General features: G+C 36.0%; 1 non-coding gene across 1 annotated transcript; it reads left to right on the forward strand.

The window, feature by feature from the left end:
* Positions 1-17,359: 17,359 nt before the first annotated feature.
* On the forward strand, positions 17,360-17,466 carry LOC140001521 (U6 spliceosomal RNA). Its single transcript, XR_011806768.1, has one exon. It is a non-coding gene; the product is annotated as a U6 spliceosomal RNA (small nuclear RNA).
* Positions 17,467-17,763: the final 297 nt, after the last annotated feature.

The raw sequence follows: 17,763 nt of genomic DNA on the forward strand, positions 1-17,763 counted from the left end.
GCACGCTCCTCCTGTGCCAAAGGAAACGGATACAGCTGCATGCGAGCGCAGCTAACTCAGCCAGCCCCAATTCCTCCTCAGCCTATTCCTCCTCCACATCCACAGAGGGAGGACAACGAGCATGGATGTCTGCCAGGGTTCACAAATACCCACCTATTTTAGGTAGTTCTGTTCCTGGCATTATGTGCAATTACATCCATGGTAAGCATAGTAGTGTATGTGGGAAAGCGTAAAAGCTAAATATAATTTTGTATATCATATATAATAAATTTTACGTTCAAGAAAAATCAACCCTAAAACATCTGTTAGCAGCTTACTAACATGCACCCTGTGGTATTCATTAGTGCAACAATAAAAGAATACCGTATCAAGAACCTAGTGATATGCGTAAGTACATGCTTGGCTCTATAACTAAAAATCACACACACACACACACACAAAAAAATAAAATAAAATATTTTGCATCTTTCAGCTCCCTAGCAGATTAAAAGCCTGCCTGAAATTCATTTGAAATTGCATTAACACAGCAGACTTCACAACAGCAGAACAGAGAAGGGCCTTTTCATCTTGGAGGGCCACATCTTCAAGCACTGACTGTTGGTACAGAAGTGCTATGTCAATAGAGCTATCTTGATTTATACCAACTGACGATTTGACTCAGCATGTACAGAATTAGCTAACCTGCTCCCTGTTGTTGGTGAACTAAGACAATAATTCTTGGCTCATTTCAACGAATGCTTTTCTTAGTATGACTCCGTAAGTCCTTTTAAAATAGATCTTGCTTTGATTCTGCTATGGGAAATTTCGTTTGACCTATAAAGAAAGTGCACTGACCTTAGACTAAATCTTCTTGTTCCTAATAGGAAACATCAACTGCATCACTCAACAACTGAAAGGCATTTGCTCCGGTGTACATAATCCTATTGTTCAGTTGACTAGAAGGGTAATAGATTTATTTTTTATTTTTTTCATGTTTCCTTCCCATAGTATCTAAGTGTTCTGGTAGCTCACAAGGAAAGAACTAATTTGAAAAAAAAGTAGGGCATGATAATTTCAGAGAAAAAAATCTGCTTCCTTTAGCTATATGTTTTTCAATATAGCAATGCCCACAATATTAAACTCATTTTACTCCACTTCTTAAACCAAAAGAAACAAGTATACACACACACACACACTGTAATGAAGTCCTTATGTAAACTGTAGAGTACAGAAAATTACACTCCAAATTTTGGAAGAGCCTCCCTGACAATCTTTCCCAATGATCCAGTTCCTCGGCTTTAATACATTTCAAGTTTATAACCTCATCAACAGATTAAAGGAGCTTTTGGGTGGGGACAAACCTTTTGTCTTCAATGCAATATAAACCTTCCAAGTAGTACATCTTTCCTACACAAAATTTTGGAATCGTTCCCTAAGAATACAACCAAGTCCACAGAGTGAGTACGCCTACATGTCTATAGCTTGTCTCTGTTTTGGTGTACAGTGGAAAGGAGAGAGGTTCAGGTTTCTTCCAGTGTGCTGTGGTTCCAACACCACAGTCCCTCTTTTTGTTCTTACTGGGAACTGAGCCTGCACCAGCTGCAAACCACCCTTAGTATCCAGTCAGCGTGCACAGAGCGCTAGCTGCTGGAGAACCTTGCATTCACATCAGAGCTTCACCCTGTTTCCACCTGAAGAAAATCCATCTCATGTGCACTCAGAGTATGTTCTGTCGAGTGTTGCAAGGCTCCAAGGTCAAATCCAAAGCAAATCTGCACACGCCAGTAAACCAAATTGCTAATGTAGACACACTTTTCATACACCAGTGAATGGATTCAAGTCCAATGGTTTATGATGCTAAACAGCATAGAAAAGAAGTGCTGATAGAGCAGCACTACAGGTGTTCAATGGCTTATTAGATAATAATAATAATAAGCTAAAATTTCATTTAATTTATTTTTTACTCTTAGCTATATATGCTCAAATATAGGGTACAAAAGACATTATATGTAAAGAAGCGCATTGTAAATAACTTTTCACTGCTCCATATTTGCTAGCACCTTAGTTAACCAGTTTACTATTCTTCCCATGGCAGCTTGACAAATTTTGAGCAAATTCTGGCTACCAGAAGCTAGAGTTGTAACCTCTGACCACAGTTAAGACATGTCTCAAAAAGCTCACTAACATCCCTTCCTGACAGACTGGAAACTTAGATTATAAATAAACAAACCTTAGTACCTCACCGTATGTCTTTGCCTCATGTATTTATGGATAAATGATATCCTTGTCAGTAATTCTGTTTCACTCTCCACTCTAAAGGGAAAATTCTCTACAGAAGGTCAGAAAAGGTAGTAGGCAATGTCACCTTGTACTTTGGAAGCACTTCCAAAAGGAAAGTCAAGGTTCTGTTCAATTACTCTCTCCTCTCAACCTTTCTGAGCACATCAACATGAGAAGAAAGGAGGTGGGCAGAGATTTTTTTTCCTTCCCACTAATCCTTTCCCCTTACTGATTGCCACAAGGTGGCAGAATCCATAAAGGAGAGGAAATCAGGGTGCTAATATACCTTACGTTTTGGAATGGCATATAGATCCATCTACCTGCTAATTAGAAGACAAACAAACGTAGAAATGTATGTTGTTAATTTGATCAGTGTACATTAAATTATTTACCTGTTCACTGAATACTACTATATATGCTGATATATATGTATATATATATATATATATATATCAAAAAATACAGTGGAGTCTTCATAGCAGTCACTACAGCAGGGGTTTCTTGAATCTTTGATGAGAAGTGGAGAGAAACTGTGTGTGTGTGAGAACAGCCCGACACTGTTCTATTATTATCTGATACTTTTTATATTTCTATCAATGAAAAACTGGCAGAATAATGAGATTATACAGCACCTATGATTGAAATCAGTGTAGGACTACAGTGTTATAGTTAACACCATGCTACTTTATAATCAAATTCTATTAGGCATTATACACCTTATTTTAGCAAGCTTTTTTCAGATTTAAAAATGTTTAAAATTGCTTATTTGAGGACATACAACAAACTACAAAATAAGTGTAATATGTATGAATACTAATACATAGGAAGCCTAATTCTATCTGTTTTCCTTCTAAGGAGGAAGCAACATGCTGACCTACCCATAAAATCTGAAAGAATCACCAAACAGTAAATGCTTCCCCCCCTTGCTCCTCCTTTATTTACTGCAAGTCATTTAGATCCCATTTTTGTGGTGTATATTCTCATCAAGATATACTCTACAGGGGTGGAAAAGAAACTGTTCCTTCAAATCCGCTGTCTTTCATTGCATTCTATAATAGCAAAGGTCCAAAGACATACACACACACACACACAATTTTTCTCTACTCAGACACCCTTTCAAAAGCACTAATTCCCTGTGTACTACAGCAAAATTCAAGTTGTGTATTCATCATTTAAGCTTTAAAAAGTGCAATGTAAACACCTGTTTAAGTTGATAGCCATCTGTTTTTTTACAAAATCAAAATCTTAATTACATGGAATTAACAGAAGAAAAGTGAGACCTGAACTCTGAGCAGCATACAGTAAGCTTATGGTTACCAAAACTTTTTTTTTTTTCTATGAATCATTCACATCCTCCATTATTTTCTGCCCATCTATCTGGACTGATACCCCATCAACATCCAGTTGCTCCTTATGGGACTTTAATAAGTGAAAGACAATTGAAGATCATTTAGGATTTTGCATACACTAAAGGAATTTTAGGAAAGCGTTGATTTGCCTTTTCTGGATGGAGAGGCATATGTGAAATAAATTGCATTAGATGACAGAATGCATACAAATCATAGTAAACTTACAATACTATCCCTAATTTATGCTAACATTAGAGAACTGAAAGACACTAGTAACATTCCTATCAGGAGAGGAAAAATTTCCCCTATTAAGTTAGGTGGCTTTATATTAAGACAATTAGAGATCATTTAACTGAAGCAAAGTATTTTCTTTCCAAAATACTCAAATTGCTTTTGCTCCAATACAAAATCTTAATTTGGATATTTGACTGCCCACTGTTGTTACCTAGGTTCTTTCATCCAGCTAAGTCTAAATTCTCCATTACCCAAAGTAACAATAAGCAGCCCATAAATGTGGAACATAGAAATGAATATGATGCATCTAAACACATACACACAAAAATACTTCAAGCTAATTGATTTTTTCAATTTAAAATACCTACTGCAAAATGACCTTCCTTACCCTAGCAGTGTCTCAGTGAAGAAAAATATATATAATTATTGCATTCTAAACTATTGTGCAGCTTTTCAGAGGAAAATATATTCCTAAATTATCTATATAATTTTTGTTTAATTTACATGCCAGCTGAATTTCTCTGTGTCCTAATCTGTTGGGTTTGTGGTCTACACTTAGTCATTAACACCATTTAACAGTTGTTAAATAGTATAATCACCTGTTGTTATCTTGATGTAGATTCAATTCCAGTGTTAATTGCTTTCAATGTGCTGCTCATAAACCCATCCCTTGCTATATTCTTTATGCTGTAGTTGGAAGGGAGGTAAAGAGAAATGGACTGTACGCACCTCAATAGGAAAATTCAACGTAATGGAAAAAGCTATATACATAGAAGAATTATGAATTGGATATTGATGCGGTCCAATTTTGAAACATCACAGGAATTACAAGGCCAGTTTAGGGTGACCGTTGAGAATAGGAGTTTGGTTTCAAGCCAGCAATAAAATTGCCCATCTGCTTTTCAATGATCATACTGCCTATAAGCAGGTGAGCACACCTTCATGCCTAGAATATTTCAGACAGAAATGTTTAAATTTGCTTGACAGAAATAAACAGTCCAAACTAGAAATATATCTAGTCTGGTATTATTTCTTTCCATCTCTTTAAAGCTTGTCAACACCAGCAAGTTGCTATACTTACTGTTATGTGGAGTCTCCAGGCAAGTCTGTCATGACTGGTACTAGTGGACTAGTGGACTGCACTAGCACTGCAACAGCAAAACTACAGGGAAGAGCAGGACTACCAGGTCAACTCTAAATCTTTATTTTCCCCATGTTTTTCTAATACAACACAGCTGGACAACTGTTCTTTTTCTCTTGGCTAGTATGCAGGAAATAACAGCCCTTCATTAAAGCTCTATTTGTTGGTAGTTTGTTTCATTTGGGGGTGTGGCAGTGGCTGGGAACAGACTACCTGTTCTTCCGTCATGGTCTTCATGAGAAACTACTACAGCCACTGCACTTCCCACTTTCGCCATCAAGTAGTTTTGATGCAAGAGGCATCAAAATCTGTGCCATTCCTGTCAATTTTCTGATCCTTATGTAAAAATCACAGCAGAATTAGCAGAATTAAAGCACATCCCTTGACAAAATACAGTTTGGGAAAATTTCCTTTTTTAAACAGAAAAAAAAAAAAAAAAAGGAATGTTGATTATATGCATAAAAAAAAAATAAACTAAGAAATATACCAACACAATTTCTAAAAAAAAGTTAATTAAAAAAAAACAACTGTCAACACCTCCTAGCATACCTTTGCCAAATTAAGAACATCTGCAGAAAAAAAAAAAAAGAACAAAAAATGAAAAAAAACATTTCCATATATAAGCTACTGAAGTGATTTCTCAATTACTATAAAGAAAAGGACAATTTCTACTTTCCCTTGTCATGTTCTTATTTTCTACGATAAACAGAGCATTCAAACTTAAAGGATAAAATCTTGAACGAACAATACAAGTAAAATATTCCTGCAAAATTAAGAACTAACAAGCAAAACAATTCTCAAATTTATTCAATAAATACTTAAGGAAAATTATTCCCATTGCTTTTGTTATTCCCATTGTTATTGTTGTTGCTGCATATTATTTCCATCTCTGTAGTTTTCCATGACTTTAAAACAAATAAATAAGCTTCTGGACTAAACAAGAAATAGACTAGACCTCACAGAGAAAAGTAATTTCATAAAAAAGTTTCATTTATTTCAAGTTTTTCCTACTTGAGGAAGAATAAAAATATTTGAGAAGCCTCACTAAAAGCAAAACAAAACATCTGGAGAAAGCAGACTTTGTCAGAAGCATATTCTGCTGAAATTCTGTCAGATTTGTAGTAGAGAATTCTCCCTTGCTCTAACAAAATTTAAAGAATATATGTAAAAACAGAAAATATGCAATTGCTGTAAAGAAATATTTATCATATGTATTGAGCAGTATTAATATACCTAAATTCTAACACTGCCAGAATTGCATTCTTCTGCATATAGAAAATTATTATATTATTTTTCCTTATAAAGCAGGAGCACAGCACTTTTGACTATCAATTCAATGGAAGTCCAGTCACAGTAAGATGCTATAAAAAGATCTAGGAGGGAACAGTAAGAATAAGATTTGCCTGGAATTTCTCATTGGTTATATATTTTTTCAGTGAAAAACTGAGCTTATGATTAAACTAAAAATCTATTTTCAACATCTGCACAGCTGTATGTCAGACAGTACACTTAAACCTGTTGAATTCATAAATCTTTCTAAGAGAAAATTCATTTCCAAAACACTGGGAGGATAATAATTCAATAATCCAATGTCCTCTTTTGAGGACAATATTTGTAAATAAATGCATTTAATGTGTATGTGCACATATGTGCCATGTCATTCTTATACCAAATATCTAAAAAAGAAGGAAAGAAGGACAGAGACAGGAAAACACTTTCGCTGGACTGGCATCTACAAATTTCCATAATATATGCATGCTATTAAAATTATGATCATCTGTAAATATCTTCTAAATAGCTACATTTGCCAAACCAATATGAATGGCATGTCATCATAATTAAATGTCTAGCCCCATATTAAACATATATAACTCAAAGTATCTATATATTGATTTTAGATAATTTACAGCTCTAGATAATTGCAAACCTAGATTACAAGTTGCCAATAATAGCCGAGTAATGAATTTTAAATTTCTTGTATAATCAAACTACCTTTTGCTTTAGCTTCAATTCCAGACATTAAGATAACCCCCAAAATTCGTCTTTTTAAATTGCTCCATATTGCATGAAGAGAACAGACTTCATTATTTTTCAAACTAGCATGTCAATATTTATTTTAAATAAGTTTACAGTTGTCAAGAGAGTCCTTGAACAAGAGTCCAGAACTCAGAAACTGGAAACCTTATTGCTCTCTGAATCTCTTGTTAGTGATTTCCTGGATTCCTGCAGAAATTCCAGTTTCATTAGGAGGGCCCAGAAATGAGACGGGATGCTGTGATGAAACAATGGTCTCTTATTCACAGAAATACTGAAGCGAAACAGAAACACTGTTTGAAAGTGAAAATGGTTTTAATTATCCTGTGAGTCTTTTTTTTTTTTTTCAGTCCAGATTTACTGTCCATTGCCTGAAAGTAAATACAAAGAAACAGTACATAACAAGCCGAAGTATTGTCTTGTTTCTCACACAAATCAGTACCATTTACTATGGGTAGAGGGGCTGAAATTAGAAGTAAAAGGTGGAAAAGGGAAGAAAAAATAAAAAAAATAAAAAAATAATAATATATAAAAAAAAAAGAAGCAGCAGCAGCACCCCCTTTCATTTGAAGTATATTGATATCTCTGTAAAGAATTATTCCTCAATGTAAAATATGCGGTCACATTAACACAATTTACTTTATATGGGTAATCAATAAGTTATCTACCAAAATACAGTTTTACTGCATTCAGTCCAAAATATTACTCAGTTGCATACTACTATGTTTTTTCTAAAATGTTGCAGAACCAAAGTCATACACATACATATGTCACCTACCAGAAAACAAAGTAGATAACATGTCTAATATAAAAGAAAACAATATTAAAATTCTTGTCCAGACTTTAAATCAATACATTCAAATACCAAAAGAACAGATTTGTTACACTGCTTGCAGAACAACAAAGGACCTATAACCTTAAAATCCTTGGCCATAACAACCCATTCCACTAGGAATGACACTCCCTTGCAGAAATTTTTGTAAGAAGCCACGACCATGTTGTTTGCTGTGGGTCATCCATGCTGTACTTGGACAATGCCAGTACAATGGAAAGCAACAGGAAATTACCACACAAGCATGAACATGTATATACATTTTTTTACAACTGTTGATTTATCTTTCCTTTTTTCCTCCACCTTCACCACCATTTTTTTTTTAATAATTTACATTCTCCTTTTCCTCTAACACACACACAAAAACCTAAAGCCCTTCTAATTTAAATGGAGTTTCAGTTCTTGTGTAAAGGAGAATGGCTGACCAGCATTGTTAAACAGTCTTTATATTGCACAGATGTGGATGGCATTTTATAACACCTTCTTTATGAGACTGTTGATTGAAAATTATATGACCTGAGTACTCTTTCTTGTTGCATTATTAGAGCTTATTGTTGAATCATTTTCGTATAGTGTTGCTGAACTATATTTTAGGTGTATTAAATTCATGTTTTCATTCCTTTTCAACTGTGGTCTTCTGATTATACTACATAGACGCACTATTACATACAAACTGTTGGACCTCAGCCTCCAAAACACCACAGGGTTTTTAAAGGTTTTCCATCAAGCTGAGAGTGAAAGGCAGACACAAGAAAAACGGAGCAGAACTACTGTCAGACACTGACAGCGCAGAGAAACACAGACAGATAGATAACAGATAGTAGGGTACTAAGTACCCTACAATTTATTGAAGCAAATAGAGGAGAGTTGAGTGGCAAATTACCTACACTGTTCACAAACCAGCAGGCTACCCTGTTTGCCAGCCATCCAAATTGTTTCTGGGTAATTTGGCACATTTCTACTTTGTTGTGCTATTTCTTATGGAGTGACTTCAAGTTTTTATAATTCCCTGTTGTGCGAGATCTTTCCAAACACTAGCAAAACTTCTGAGAATGATGGTAAGAACAGTAAAATACATGGAAATGATTAGCTGATCACTGAAAGTAATACGAAATCAGACATATATGGAGCTATTTTAAGGGAATTAAAAATATATTAAATACCAAATTAAAAACAAACAAAAAAAAAGCAATTTATTCCTAGCATAGCTGAGGAACCAGCTTTCCTAACTGCCTTTAAGAACAGAGTATAAGAAATCAGTCAAGAAAGTGATATGACAAACAAATACTTATTTTGCATACGGAATAAGAGCGAAGCAAATCAAAGACCTATGGAAGAAAAAAAATACAATTTATTTTTGAAGTGTTGTCTTTTTTCCTCTTGAAAACATAAGGTCATTTCTTTAAAATTATAGCAAGGACATTGTTGTTCACAAAGTCAAACATGCAGGAAAAGGAATTCAATAGCAATTTTAGACCTGCTGATAATTCTCAGCACCAACCTAATACATGGTTTTGCTCTGAGAAATTAAAGTAGACTAGTAAAATTCTATGATTTATTCCTTTCTGTGCCTAATATCGTGCATATATACACACACATTGCATACGTACACATGCTCTGTATGTGTATATATTCTAGTTAGTTAAGCCTCTTCATGGCAAAGAAAGATATAGAGTTCTTACCAACTGCTGAGACAGGAAAGTGGCAGTGATTGTAGCATGCTGTGAGAGATCAAGGGGTCTAACAAAGGCAGGAAAACACAACAGAACAGGGAACCTCAGTTACCCCCCACCTGGGCTGAGCAATTATCGCATTCTGTTGTGATGCTGAGACTGAATTTCTAGCTGTTATCAATGAGAACTACACGAAGCAAGCAGTCCAGGACACCGCAAGAGGAAAGTAAATTCCAGACACTGGTCCAATGTAGGACCTGGCTCAAAACACACCTGAAGAGCCATTCAGTACCCATGACAATGTATGTACCTGGAGCCCACATCTTACATGAGCAATGACCTAAACTACAGTGGTGCTTATTTTAAAATAAGAAAATGTACTAAATAAATAACATCTCTTTCAAAAAGAAGAAAGGCCATGTACAAGTTTAATATACTCAGACACAGAACAGAGTGTATTTATGGACGTGACAGCATAGGTCCACTGGAAATGCATTCCACCTGTCCAAAAAGGTTTACAATGACAATAAAAGATACTCTTTCCAGAAAAACACATAAGAAAGCTTTCAGAAGACATATTTTGCAGAAGATGAAGTTATGTTTAAATCAAGTAATAGAGGAATACAACTGTTGACAGCTAAAATGTAAACACTGGGCTGGCCCAAAGGGATTTGAGAGAAGCAACTTGGAAAAGACATGGAAATTAATAAACAATCATTTTTCTCACACATCAGGAACACAACCTTGCTAGAGTCTGGAGGGTGAACAGATGAAATTAAAAAAAAAAAAAAAAAAAGATAGAACACAGGGAAAAAAAAAAAATAAATAAGTTTCTCATATTTGGATTTCCCAGACTGATCTCATGCCATTTTTTTTCCTAGAGATTGTATTGAAGGAAATTAAAACATCAGTACAAATACTTGTAGAACAAGCCTTCACGTTGGTCAATGACTAATCATCATTATTTACCTATGTTCTAAAAGAACTCAAGGATAAAATAGCTGAACTATTACTTCTATTTGTAACCTCTTGTTTACATTGCCTTGATGGTGAATATGCAGGAATTTCTAATTATTTCAGGAAAGATCCAGGAGTGAGTCTTTTGCCTGTCCTAGACAAACTAAGGTAGATTGATATGGTAATGAAGGAAGAGCATAAGTATCTTCTGCAAAGGGAAGTCATGCTTTCCAAATGTATTTCTCTAAGGAGTCAAGGAGCAAACAGACTAAGGAAAGTAAATCATATATTCTATTTCAATTTCCAAGAGACATGAAATACTGTTTCTTGCTGATACTCACCAAGAAACTAAGTAGTTATACAATTATAAAACACACCTTGCCTGGTCAGTCTAGAGGTGCATCTGTAATATGACCCAGCGTCCATCTCAAGCTGGTTCTGTGCCACAAGACTGATATACTTTCACCATTACTTTTATCTTCTATTTGGTAATTCTTCTGATTACAGTAACTTACTATTAATAATATAAAATGCAGAGAATTTCTGTAGATTTATGCATATTATATCCCTTTTTACCAAATCTATGCCTTTCCTTAACACATCTAACTCAATTGGCTGTTTCTTGTGCACTGATGTTCCAACATCTGATCACATGTATGCACTGGCATAAGCTTGGTGAGTAACTAAGCCACCAAGGAGATCATGAAAGAGGAATAATATGTTTGTGATAAACAGTAACAGAGAGCAGAGAAGTAGAAACCAGTAACTGAATAAAAGCAACTTGCTGAATAACAAGAACCAAATGGCTATCACAGCAACACTTGCCATAAAGACGTAAAACATAGTACTGATCAAATTAAACTTCCTAGATAAAAATCTGATGTTGTACCTGAGGAATAAGGAAATTATTTGCCTTTATAAAAGCAGCCAGATAAATTAGTCAATGATCTTGCCACAGACTTAAAGGCGTGGTGCTTATCTAACAAAGAACATGGAAGTTTCATGAGAGAAACCAAGGGTAGTCAATGAAAGGGAGTGCAGTAATGTAAGGAGACCTGCTGGCTAAAGGAGTGTGTTAACAGCCAGTTAAAGATCAGGTGTGATTTGATTTGCAAATAGGATTGAGATACTTCCAGCACAACCCTGTCAAAGTCTGCACACCAAGAAATCAAAACGAATGGTTTCTGCATAAGAGTCACACAAGGAAATTAGGTGTCCCATAAGAGTTGTTGCCAGCAGATCCCAGCAAAAACAGCCAGCCCCCACCCCCACAAATTATATTATCAGTTAAATGTCCTTCTGTCGCCAACAGGAAAGTTACCATAAAAACAATGATAGAACCTGAGGGAACGGTGCTGAGCTGCAACAGGGGAGGTTCAGGCTGGCTATCAGGAAGAGGTTCTTCACCGAGGGGGTTGTCGCACACTGGAACAGGCTCCTGAGGGACATAGTCACAGCACCAAGCCTGTTGGAGTTTAAGAAGCGTTTGGACTGTGCTCAGTAGTATGGGCTAAGTTTTTGGGTAGACCTGTGCGGAGACAGGAGTTGGACTCTATTATTCTCTTATGGGTCCCTTCCAACTTGGGATATTCTATGAGTCTATGAAAGTTGAATTAGCTGCTCTCAAAAGTCATTGGCTTTGAACTGGAAGTTGAGTCATTCATATCCCTCCTCCCTCCTCCCCCCCCCCCAAGAAAAAAAAAAAAAGAAAAGTGTACTTTTTCTTTCCATTGAGAACCCTTAAAACACTTTCTTTTAGCATTCCCAAATCCAACATTTCAACTCTCTCAGATTAAAACTTTCTCTTTTCCAAGCAGTTCATCATTACACGGCATCCTCTAGCAGAGCTTTATGGTAATTCAAAAGCCTCTTGTCCGTATCCTTGACTGATGAGATGGCCCTGCCATTTTCCTAGGCTCTAAAGCCAGCCAGCAGGATTTGCTGCCACATTGGACAAGTTAGCCAAAGTGCAAGTGATGGCACATGAGGCTCCTATTTATACAGACAGTTTTTGTCCTTTCTGAAGCATCATTTCATTCCATTATTTGGAGGGGCAGGAGGGAGGGAATGTTTCAAGTGTTAGCCACTTCAATCACTCCTCTAGATCAAATAAGCCTTTTTGTTACAGTATTTCCCATGGTCACATTTTCTTGGTATTTCCTCGTGGTCTACATACATGTAGAATCTAAAACTGGCACAAGACCGTTTCACCTCTGTAGTTGTGAACAGACAAGAACATTTCTTGTCAGATACAGCTAAAAAATGATCCTGACTCCAAAATTATTTAACACTTTAACACAAGCATGACATTGTTTGTGGGGGTGTTCCCACAGCTTCTCCTGCCCAGGAAACGTTATGGATAACAATTACAATTAAGTGACTGAAAATAGTAACGATGAAACAGATATCCCAAAACTGTGCTTATTCTAAACATGTTTGCTAAAGCGGAAGCTGGCCATCAATGAGATTAAGCAGAAACCAGGGAACTGCAAAGAGACTTTTGGAACAAAACATGAGTACAGCACTGTGTACATCCTCATTAGCTGGATTTTTAATTTAATCTTTCACAGATTTTTTTTAAAATCATTTTTAGAAAGGTTATTTTAGAGCCCAGTCTTCTCTTTCATGGTGCATGCAGCCCCTCTTTACCTTTATTCCATTTGTTCCATTAATAAACTTTTATCCCATTTTACTATCCAAGCTTTTAGCAAAGCTATTCAATAATATCAGATCCAAGAAAGAACCAACCTGAATACCCCTTGTAATTCTTTCAATTTAAATTCAAAATATTGATAAATATTCCCTGATAAGTTTTTAATTAAGTTATTGAAATATATATTAATCAATTTTTCTGGGAACAATGTGACAACACTTGTTAAGAATCTTCTGCCATTTCAAGTATTTCAGCAATGTCAGAAACACAATTAAATTGATAACAAGATGGACTGTTATTATTTTCACATTCCCACTGGACCTAAGATTCCCAGCTAGAGGTTAAGATCCTAATATTTTAAGTGTTATACAAGTATGGAACAAACAAGAGGGGAAGGAAAAAAAAAAAAAAAAAAGAAAAAAAGAAAAAAAGAAAAAAAAAGGACAAGGCATAGATACAGAAAGATGCACAGGAAAAAAGAAAGAGCAACTATCCATGTAACAGGCAGCCGTCGCACTGTCTGAATGATGTAACAGTTGTGAAGCCTGTTGAAATACAGGAAAATGATGGAGTACCAGCCACAAAATCTGGATATTGGTATTATTCTCACATTTACCGTGTAAGCATAACATATCTAAACTACTCTAAATATTTTAAATGCTTTTTTTTTTAATATTATTTATGTTTTTGCTAATTACTTTCGGACATTTTCCATCTTTAGATAACATGGATTTGAATAATTTTTTTCAGAAAATACTTAAAATAAGACATATGCATTTAGAATAGGTTATAAAAAAATATTTTCATCTTCTTTTTGAATTTCTTCTCATTTTGGCTTGCTTTTAACTTGTATGATATTCTGTCTCTGGAAAAAAAAATAAAAAAATAAAAAAAAAAATCCTTGCCCTGAGCATAAGAGCTTTGCTCCCTGTTTCTCTCAAAAATGAGATTATGAAAAACAGATGATATCACCTATGCTACTGATCCTGGCAACTCTACAGAAATCAGAATACTAAAACATTTTCCATAGAAAACAGACTAAAGCATTGCATCTGCCTTTTTCTGTGTGAACTAAGTACTGCATTGTATAGTGTCTTTCAGAAAAAGGTAATCCGAATCACTTCTCAAACTACAATAGATTTGGAAGAATCTATTGGACCACTGTTTTTCCTACCAATTTCTCTCTATGGGTGGTAGTGAGTCCTTGATTCTCATTAACATGTTTACAGGATGAACTGTTCATGAGTTGCATTACAAATGTCACATGCGCAAAAGAGGAGGTACAATTTTCTGTTATTGACTTGTCTACATTTCATGAATGGGTTTGCTTACAGTCAAGTAAAACTTCTCACCTACAGTAAAGTGGCTCTCCAAGAACATGCTAATGCAGCAGTGACCAAACTGTCTCAGATAGCTCAGTTCTCAGGCAGAAATAAGGTAATATTTCTACATCAACTTGGGCTGGAAGTTTACAAGTTTACCCAGACTTGACAGAAACCTCACCTAGAATTTTTGCCCTAGATCAGTATTTCTCTGTTTAAGCCCTACAGGAGAGAAGCTGTTTAAAGGACGAGCTCTCAGAAGTGCCGGTGTAGCTCATGGTGTGAGCTGATAGATCACAGGAGCCATGCTGACACTAGAGAAGAGAGCAAATCTATTCACAGGGCAAACTACTGTTCAAACCACTGCCCTGCCCATCCTCACCCTACAGTTCACTGCTCCATTGACTGGTGGGAGTTGGATAGCCCATGTATCTGCTGATCCTCAGAGCACTGCACAAACCAAATAAAGAGTGTTCCTCTCCTCTCCCGCACCGTCTCCATCAAAAAAAAAGGTTATCTTTTTCATGCTGTTAATTTCAGAGATCCACGGAAAGGAAAACACAAAAATCTATGATGAGTAGTTGACAGCACCTTCTGACAAAGCCCCGTTGGAAAAGCCAATGCATTATCCATCCATCTACACCCTGAAGAGCTCCCAGTGGATAAAAGCGAATTCAAAAGCACTCAGTTCAAAGAAAGCAAAAGCCTATGCCCACCACAGTTCAAACCTCCCATCCCATTTCAATTCAGGACTCCCACCTGAATTATAATCTGTTTGGAAACTCTCCATTGCAATCCAAGCCTTTCTAACTCTTATTAGGGCAATTAGCCTATATTACTGCAAAATAATCAACTTTAAAGATGGGAGGTAGGGTAGGGGCAAGAAGGTGGGAAAAATCAACAAATAAAGTAGTTAGAATTCCTCTAACAATCTGAGAACATCCACAACACATCTCTAATATGGATTGTTAGCATTTTATTCTTTGTGTTCTTATTCCATCTAAGCATTACCAATGAGCTTTACAATTTATAACTTCCTTCTAAGTCTCATTTAGTTACTGTTATTTGGATTCTGAAGCATTGTAAGTGCTCTGCCAAACTCTAACTGCAATTAGTCTTTCATTTAATCATTAGGATTTTTCTCTGGGTTGTCATAGGCTGCCCTTTCAGTCATCTGAGGGTATTGCTACATATCAGGCTTGAACTTTTGTCATTTCAAATAAATATAGTTTGAGTGAAACTAGATTTCTGATGTACCCACAAGACTGAACTTAGTCTTTTGTGTAACTGCATTAAAAGGAAGTATCAGCTGTTCATACTCTTAAACTACTACTTTCTTCCTTCGGACCATATTCAAGAATTTCTGTATAGAGCTCTGCACATTTTTTTGGTGACTAATCTTGGTGGAAGGCTTACATACCAAGCTTGTATCTGGGTGTTGGCTGAAAATACATCAGTTTTGGGTTAGACAACATTCTCTACCTCAGCCTTTTCTATCCACAAGAGCTAATTTGGCACTTGTTTATAGAGATTTGCTTCATATGCCCCGTTTCTCCTGCTCTGCACCAGAAGCTTTCTTTATATCAAGAACAGATGAATTCTCAGCAAGTGTAAAATCAATGCAACTTTCAAAGATAAAATGCTGCAGACTTCTAGCTATGCCTAATCAATAGAAGCATCAAAAATAGTTTGCAGTTATCAGGTATACCCAAGGCTGCTGTTACTTCTCACAAAAATCAAGTATCACCCCCTCAAAAACATTTGCCCTTTATTTTTTTTTTTTTTGACATCTCTTAGCATTTGACAGAAATTTAGTCCTATCCTGCATACCAGCACACACACACAGCCACTGTATGTATGACTGGGTTTCTATTGCAATTTCTTCTCAAAGAGGAAAGGGTGGTTAAAAATCATAGCACTGGTGTCAAGATGTATACCTACACAAAAAAAAATTATAAAAATACATCTTTTTTTCTCTATAAGGGTAAGCTAGATTTATAAACTATCAGATAATAATTGCTAATAATGAGCAATCTAGTTGAAATTATTTATAATTCATGGCATGACAATTTGTGGCTTTTGTAATTTATTTAGATTTTTTGTTTTACTAAAAGCAGTGTTACTACAAATATGCACTGAGTTTAACCAATCAATGGCATACATTAAGGAAGGTACAGAACATATTACTGCCATTCTTGAGAAGACTTCATTATAGCTTCTCCCATTCTGGTGCTTATCTGGGACAGCAGTTCAGCTAATAGATGCAACAGAACTATCCAAAGTACTTTTATTAAGGATTATTTTTAATAAAGATTAAACTGTCTCTTTTACTACTAGGGTAGCACACTCTTCAGAAAAATGACATTATAAACTCCTCGCTGCATATTTCTTACTCCACAAAACCACTGACTGACTACATTTCACAGTTCTGTTACACTGTCAAGCAGTTTTCACTTTATAGTTCTCCTGAATGCTATTACCTACATTTATATGTTTCTATTACTTAGACTTGGCTTCCTCTTTGCTCTGAAGCTGTAGATTTCACTTGCTGTAATATCTGGTCCAGTTCTATCTGGTTCACCTTTGGAAAAAAGGTAATCTTAAAGGACTTATTTGGCTAGAACGTATTGCAATACTACCAAAAAAGGACATCAAAAATTTAGTTTGCAAGTACTAGCAAGCTAGTGGAGGTATAATTGTCTAGTTCAGCTGTACTAGTAAAATTAATATGCCCTTTGCTCATTGCTTAAATACAACACTAGGTCACAGCACGTTAAATAACTACTTAAGAAATCACATTTTCCAATTAGCTTTTTAGATAGGAAAAATAATCACAATATTTTCTAAGGGGGGAAAAAAACTGTTTCTATGTGGATTTTTTTTAAACTTTCATGCTGTATGTCATGTGCTCGCTTCAGCAGCACATATACTAAAATTGGAACGATACAGAGAAGATTAGCATGGCCCCTGCGCAAGGATGACACGCAAATTCGTGAAGCGTTCCATATTTTTTGATCTGGATACGCTGCACCAATGGGCTGAGGTCAACTGTATGAAGTTCAACAAGGCCAAGTGCCGGGTCCTGCACCTGGGGCACAATAACCCCAAGCAGAACTACAGGCTGGGAGAGGAATGGTTGGAGAGCTGCCAGGCAGAGAAGGACCTGGGAGTGATGGTGGACAGTCGGCTGAATATGAGCCAGCAGTGTGCTCAGGTGGCCAAGAAGGCCAACGGCATCCTGGCTTGTATCAGAAACACTGTGACCAGCAGGGCTAGGGAGGTGATCGTCCCCCTGTACTCGGCTCTGGT

This window comes from Anas platyrhynchos, chromosome 1 (genome assembly GCF_047663525.1).
Source record: "Anas platyrhynchos isolate ZD024472 breed Pekin duck chromosome 1, IASCAAS_PekinDuck_T2T, whole genome shotgun sequence".
Taxonomy (NCBI): Eukaryota; Metazoa; Chordata; class Aves; order Anseriformes; family Anatidae; genus Anas; species Anas platyrhynchos.